Below are 8,195 nucleotides of genomic sequence, written 5' to 3'. Positions count from 1 at the left end.
AAGATATTTTGTTTTGATCTCTGAAGGATATTTTGTTTGGTGTGACAAATTTCATAAATGTCAAGCACAGTTACAAAAATTCTTTATAGTATCCCCCAGAAATATATGTTTTTTTTTTTTGGATTTTGCAATAGCCTAAAAATAGTGCATAGAAGCATCTTATGTCATTAATTCTTTATTTGGCCAACTCAACATACCATTTCTTTTTACTGATTTTTGCTGACTTGATGACACGCTACCTACAATTTGACAAAATTTCAAGTTGAAGGCTTATACTATACTATTTTTTAAATCAAAAATTAATCTCAAAGTTATAATTTGATGATGAAGCACACGGTACAAAAAAGTTTTCTAAAAAATTGCTCTTACAATTTTTCCTCAACTGTCGACACTGAAGAATTAGTGTTTGCTTTACTTCTATTTTATCTCCTGTCCCCAATTGTGTACAACAGATGTGTCAGTTTTGTGTAACCTCAAGCAAACATTAAGGGTTAACTGAAATCATGCTTTGGAATCTTACATTTTGAATGCCCCTCCACCCATAAAGATATTAAAGATCGATGCAATTCTTCATGCACTCTATAAGAATTTTTTTTTACTTCCCTTTGTTTCCAGTTTTACTTGGCAGTCTTGGCACTCGATGTAGAATGCAGCATTTGTTTTTTAGATTTCAAATTGCACAATACACAATCAGACAAATAATATCGTTCAGTCTTTAAATTACACTTGAAACTGAAGCAGTCTAAACATTGGTTAATGTGTTTTTTTGTTGTTGATATGCATGCCTTGTTTATTGTTTAATTTAAAAAGAGAAATTTTTTATTTAAATCAAGGAATTTATCAATTTTAAAAAAAATTAGCTCGTATTTTATACGAAAGCTGCATTATTTGAGTATTGATGTCATCACGTTGTATAAAATTATAAAGTAACTGAATTTAGAGATTTTTTAGCAATTAACAGTTTATCCTACGGTATTTGTCCACATGGTCAAATTTATAACTTCTTTCTCTCATTGAGACTAGACGAATGTAATGTGAAATGATGACTAAAAAGATATATCATTTTATTCTTTTTATTTTCTATTAATTTTAAGATTCTGACACAAATATCTTTAAACAACCATGTAAATATTTTAAATTGCATTTTTACACTTTTGACTAATCATTTCGTGGTAAATTCAATTTTTAAATTATTCTTCGAGATATTACTCAAAAAGAAGATATCCCCCAATTAGGCAAGACAAGAAGATATCAACGCTATAGTAACCCTTTCTTAGAAGTTACCTCTACTGAAATTATTACTGGTACTCTTTGTCTTCATATGGAAAAAACGACTAAGATTGAAACAGAAGGAGGATTATTAATGAACCACAGTAATATATTTTATTTCCATCCATACTATTCTTCCTTCTTCATCATATTAAATTCATGTGCTGTTTCAAAAGATCCACTTACAAAAGAGATAATACATTGGAAAAATCAATTTAATCAGATTTTTATTCAATTCATTTTCTCAATCTCTGATATCTTTTTTTTTTATCGATACAGTAACAAAACCATTCGTATCTATTTTACTTAAGCCATTTTGCGGTAATAAAAAAAAGCAGATATTTTTTTCGACTCTCTTAAATAAATTGATTTTACTGGGATTATTATTAAAAAACACTTTTATCTTTTAGTCTATTCGTTTTATAAATAATTTTCAATAATAAAAGATTAAGTTAAAAGCATTATCTATAAAATGAGGGTACTACAAACACCCATAAGGATTTCATAGCAAAATTGTGCAAATTATGTCGAAAAATCAGGCCAATCACTGGTCTAGTGGTTACTGTACTGGACTACAGGGCCTGTGGTTGTGGGTTCGAATCCCTCCGTAGGCATGAATGTAACTTTCTCTTTGTCTCTATGTCTTTTCTTCTGTGTCATTTTTTAAATAAAAGTCATTGAACAGCCGACCCAATTTTACAGGTTTACGACTATTAATGTTCAACTCCGTATCCTTGAAATTTTGAACCCAATCCAGAAGACAAGGGAACTTTTGGATCGAGTATAGGGAGAAATTTGCCTTCGTGGAGGACTTTTTGATTGAGCTAACCGGCATTTGCGTTACATGGAGAGGAAGACCACGAGAACCTCCCACATTTAGCCTGACGGCAAAGGGACTCTAACCCATGATCCGTTAACCACTGAGGATATTTTAAGGCAGCTCTGTGGTCGGTGCAAGCCGGGCGCATTTCGTATCGACTGGGTTTCGAACCCGGTTCGCCTCATTGAAAGGCGAACGCTCTATCCCCTTAGCCATCGCGGCTCTCTTCTGTGTGTGTGAATGTTACCAGCCCTATAAACGGGTTTGTGGTTGTATGACGTGGACGACGTTACTCCATCGCCATGGATTAGCCACAGGTGCCCCCTAGGATACGATGAGAGAGTAGCAATTTTGGCACTTCTGAGGCCAATGGGAAATAGACTCAAGTGCCAGCCATTTGAAAAATAATCATGATTTTTTAACCTTTGACGCTTGGGGGTGTGGAATAAATTTCATTTTATTGAACTGAAATTTTTCAAATATTTGTTGATAACCAAATGATACCTTTTCACTTTTTTAAGGGGTGCCGTGAAAGATTGGATTGAAACAAAAACTTTCCATCTCAGGTTAATTTAAACATATATATTATACACACATGTACTGGTGTCAGGGAGATACCTTTTAATGCAAGTTTATCATAGGTTGATTTGATTTGGAAGCAATCAATTTCATCGATGGGAGTGATAACTAAATTACTCTTTCATTGGAGGGGGAATTATTGGATTACATGGAGTAATACGATTACACGAGATGTTACCGAATTCCAAAATAGTGTTAGATTACTGACATGACATGACATCATTAACGAGCTTCATGTCCTTCTAGAGTGAATTCTAACTCATCAAAATATTGATATTACATAATTTTCATTTAATTTTGTCTAAACATCGTTAATGATAGATATCGTTTTTCAAAGAGTGGAAAATTACATTAAAATTTGTACTTTTCTTATTGTAATTCTACAATTTATTATCAATAATAAAAGAATCTATAATAGTTTTTTTCTGACATACTCAGTTCACTTCGTTAATTAAATCCATAGAACAAGAAGAAGGGAGAAATGCGATTAAATAAAATGAATTTGTTTTAAAAAAAATCTGTATAATCTAAAGTTTATTAAACTAATTTTTCGGTCAGAGGTGTTACTTGCTATTATTTTGGAGATTAATTTAACAAACTACAAATGTTCTAAATGCTTTGAAACTTAGATTTAAATTTCGAAGATAAAGTTTCTTAGATCAAAAAACTGGGTAAATCGATAGGTGCAGGGAACGGATCATATGTTTATATTGTCAAATCCCGAATCAATGCTTAAAATAGTGTAAAGTCACTGTTAATATCTAATTTAAATGGTTTCAGTTAAGGCGGGTAGACAAAAATTGCGTCATATCAGACCGAGGTAAGGGAAAGGATTCTCTTATTTTTTCGTGTGTTGCGGTTATGTTGAATTATGTATTAACAATGACTTTTCTCAATTTTCGGTAATGATTCGGGTTATAAATCATTTCTAGATTCCTCTTAATAAATTTTTTTTCGTCATGAAATCATTTCTGATAAAGAATCAGAATGTTATCTTGAATTACTGGCTAATATCTATATTTTCTTTTCTACAAGAGAAAAATCAGCAACTTTCTAATCACGAAAAGTTATTTCTTAATAAAATTGACTGATTAATCAAAATGTGCGTGATAATATAAGCAAACGTAAACAGCCGAAATGAGAGAATTAGAGTATTTGAAAAAAAAAATTTCGTTTCACTTATGTAAACACCACTAGAGAGCAATTAGTTGGATTAGTTTTGAATATGTTAAAACCAGAACTTCCACGAATAAATTAAATATTCCTTTTAAATCTATCCTTAATTAGAGATCGTTGATTGCATTTCATGCATATGGAACGTGTAAAAAAGTTTGCCAAACTATAAATGTTAAGAGGAATTTATTTTGAAAAATATGAATTCCAAACGAGTTAATGTTGCAAGCTAATTTATTCAATTTAAAAGCACGCTGAAATAGTATTGATTTAATACTCAAGCATATAATAGAGTACGTTAAATGTTTCTTATGAAATTGGAATTTAAGACGTTTTGCATTGGAACTGTGTTCTATTTAAGTATTTTTTAAAGGAAAAAAACTATTGTATTTTAAAAAATAAAACTAACAACAAATACCTATAGTTTTAAATTAGTACAATGAATTTATTTAAAAAAGAAAAAGAAAGGAGATAATTATTTCTAGGATAATTATTTCTAGACATGTGCAAACAACAAAACACATCAGCTTTATTTAGATTACGCACTGAAAAGAAAAGTGTGATCAAAACTATCAGAGTATGGTAAGATGTACTGCATTTCAGCCTCTAGGGGAACACCAAAGAGCACGGTAATTTAAAGAGCACGGTACCGAAGCACTTTAGTAAGGACTTTTGGTAAAATTAACAATAAGCTATGGTTTTATTACCAGGCTGATTGTCAGTTAATTTGGTCAATTTGGTAATTTTATCATGATATCTTAGAGCATGGCATAAGAACCATTTATTGGGGTGAATTTGCTTTTCAGATTTATACCTTTACTAAATGTGTGGTAATTAAAAATATATTTTGAAAAACATATTCCGTTAATATTGGAGCAGAAAAATTAACTATATATTTTTAATATTGTCCGATATATTTTTAGAGGAAAAAACATTTAGGATACACTTTCTGTAACGTAATATTTACTAAAGATTTCATATTCTTATTAAGTAAGATTAAGTTAATAGTAATTAAGCCACATTCTTCTTATTAATGTCTAAGTTTTAAAAATAGTGAAAACAATTTACTATTCACAAACCCATTAATAAGTCTTGTAAGGTGATTCATGAATAATGCCAAATTAAATTTTATTTAATTTGTATTGTAGAGAATGCATGCGGCATAAAATACTTTGTCTTAAGGAAACAACTCTTTTTGTCTTTTAAAAGGCAAACATAATTCGCTTTTAAAATATAATTCCCTAAATATAAACTTGCATACACGTAACTTTGATCAAATTATTTTGGTTATCAAAATATTACATACTTTGATAAACAAAAAACAAAAGGGAAATAAAAGAAATCAAAAAACTTTTAGTAACAGATAATGAGAAAATAATTTTCAAAAAATGTAGAATTAAAAAGACATAAACGTAACAAACAGTTTTGAGTACTTAATACAAAGATTTCTTTACCCGTTTAATAATTAATAGCTAGCAAAGGATTTCATTTCCAACCAAGCTGAAATATTTCATATGATCTACCATAATGTTATCCATCTATAATTATATCACTAAAACAATGTTTTTAATTATAACTGAAGCATTTTATGCCATAAAGTATAGATAAAAGCAGCGTAATACTTTTTAATAAAATCTTAATTTAACTCAACTTTAATTATAACCTGGTATCCGAAACAACAAAATATTCAGGTTATATTCAACTGTTATTTAAATAACCTTCTAGCTTCAATTTCATTTTTCCAATAAATTTGTAAATTCGATTAAAAAAATTTGTTATTAAAACTGGAACAATACTAATACTAATGTACTAATACTAATAAAAAATTGCTAATACTAATAAAAAAATGTTATAAAAAATGTTAAAACTAATAACATATTCCATCTACAGTATATTATTTTATAACTGTCATTGAACAGCCGACGCAATTTTGGATTTACGACTACTAATGTTCAACTCCAGAGCCTTGCAGTTTTGAACCCAATCCAGAAGACAAAGGAACTCCTGTATCACGTATTGATAGAAATTTGCCTTCGTGTCGAGGACTTTTTGATAGATCTAACCAGCATTTACTTAACGTGGGGAGGAAAACTACGAAACCCTTCCACGGTTAGCCTGATGACAAAGGGACTCTCTCCCATGATCAGTCTATCCACCACTGAGGATATTTTACGTCAGCACTGTAGTCGATGCTAGCCGTGTGCCCATCTGCAGTATTAAAAAGAAACTTGACTAAGCCATTTTCATTCGATTTATTAAGAAAAATTTAAATTACTTTGAAAATGGGAATTGAAAGAAAAACACCCACTTAATTTCCGCGGCAAAGAAGAAATTTTAATGCCCATTCATTAAATCCGTTCTTTGGAAGCCGTAAATTCAATTACTTATTCGGTAATTAGAATTCATTTTAAGTAAATTTTATTTTATCGTCAACATCTAACAGATTTTTCGAATGTGTAAGCTTTAAACCCGATTAGTTTTTTTTTCTTCCATAATTTGGCCTGTCTTTCAAACAGATTTGTTTTTTTTTCGATTAAAACTTTCAACAATTATATTTTTTTACACAATTCAGCTGAAAAATAATCCGAACTAGACTGTTATTTAATTAATTACAAATGTTCGACACGAGAATAAAGAGAAAGGTTTCATCATTGCAAAATTATGTCGTTTTTCATCTGAATAGTTGATTTTGCTGCATTTGACATGTAAAATTGACAAATTAAGCGTAATATATAAAAATACATGTTTATATTCAATAAAAATTTTTTTTAGGTAAACAGATGACCAATATAACTTTTTTTTAAAAAAATGAAGAAAAATGTATTAGTGAACTTTTGATTTTTAATTGTCCATGCCTTTTCGACTCTCCTGAGGAATTTACAGCATTTAAAATTTCACTATTAGATTGTTAGATAAAGCTGAGATTTTGGCAAAAAAGTCAAATTTGCCTTTTTTTCACCACTGCTATTGTATATTTCTTTTATTGGTGAAACAAGGTCAATCCTTTATTAATATACAATATCAGGGTTAGAGAGATTCACGTCATTTAGGTAAATATGCTTTTGATGCAGATAGTAATTTTTTATATAATGAAGCAGACTATAATTTCACTTAAAGTTTCAAAAGTAAACATGTGAATGCATTTTATTCCTAAGAACTCAAGATATCATCTCTTTATAGCTTCAGAATTTCTTAAAAATATATTTCAAACATATTCAGATATTTTTGAAAGTACTTAAAAACAGAAATGCAGCTTCTTGTAAGAATGAAAATTTTACACGTACCGTAAATGTACTTGTATTCTTGATGCCATCTGGAAAATCAATAATTATTATTTAAAAGTTCTATCTTTCGCCCTTTTGAGATTCGAGTGTCAAATAATGGCAGAAGTTGTGATTTTTAGAAAGAAATATTTACTTTAGAAAATAAATTCCAAAATACGATAAACTTTTTTTTAAAAAAAATACTAATCAATTACTTTTGATTAACTTTTTGTTATTTTTGATAAATTTTAATGATAAATTTAAATTTTTAGTATTTTCTTTTATGTGCTAGATATTTTTAGTTACATTTTTCTCACAAGAAAATCCCTTTTACTGTCTAAGTTGCTGTCTAAGTTACTGTCTAAGTAAGAACCATTAAACTGTCTAAGTTGCTTGAAAGAAATGTCTTGCTTTTCTTATAAAAATTTCAATTAATGAGAGTAAATCCAATTATAGATAGACTATCGCTTGGTAAAGCTATACGCACTAAAAAATCTAAGAAATTTTTAAATTGAAACAAAAAAAAATTCATAAATTGAAATTTTCCATTGGAAATGTGCAAGGGTCAATGTTGCTGCAATGTAATTTATAAAAAAGTATGGCATTGCAGTGAATTTATAATTTAATACCATTCGAAATTAAAGCTACTATTCTAAGCTAAGTAACTTTATTAATTTTAAGTTAAAAAAAACAAACGGAGTTACAAACAGAAGCTAATGCAAATGAAGGAGTAAGTAATCATAAAAGAATAATGATAGCCTCGATGCTTTGAGGTCGTGGGACTCCTTGTCGATTAAATTAGGCCAATCTCTTTCTAAGAGTTACGTTTTGAAATATATTTTTAGTAAGAAATGACGGATGGGATGAATTCTAAATAAAAGAAAAGAAAGAATGTCATTAATTATAGGAAACATTTATTTTTTTTTCTCATAAAAGTACGAAATTGCAAGAAACATTACTTGCATTTTTAATTCAGATTTTACTGATAGTGGAGTAAAAACAAAATTTTAAGTTAAAATCTGTCGATTTTATGAACCAAAGGTAAAGAGAACAAGCTGTTAGAAACCAAGCCAAACAAAAAATTAAAAGGA

Source organism: Parasteatoda tepidariorum, chromosome 4 (genome assembly GCF_043381705.1).
Source record: "Parasteatoda tepidariorum isolate YZ-2023 chromosome 4, CAS_Ptep_4.0, whole genome shotgun sequence".
Classification (NCBI taxonomy): domain Eukaryota; kingdom Metazoa; phylum Arthropoda; class Arachnida; order Araneae; family Theridiidae; genus Parasteatoda; species Parasteatoda tepidariorum.
Note: the sequence above shows the minus strand (reverse complement) of the source record.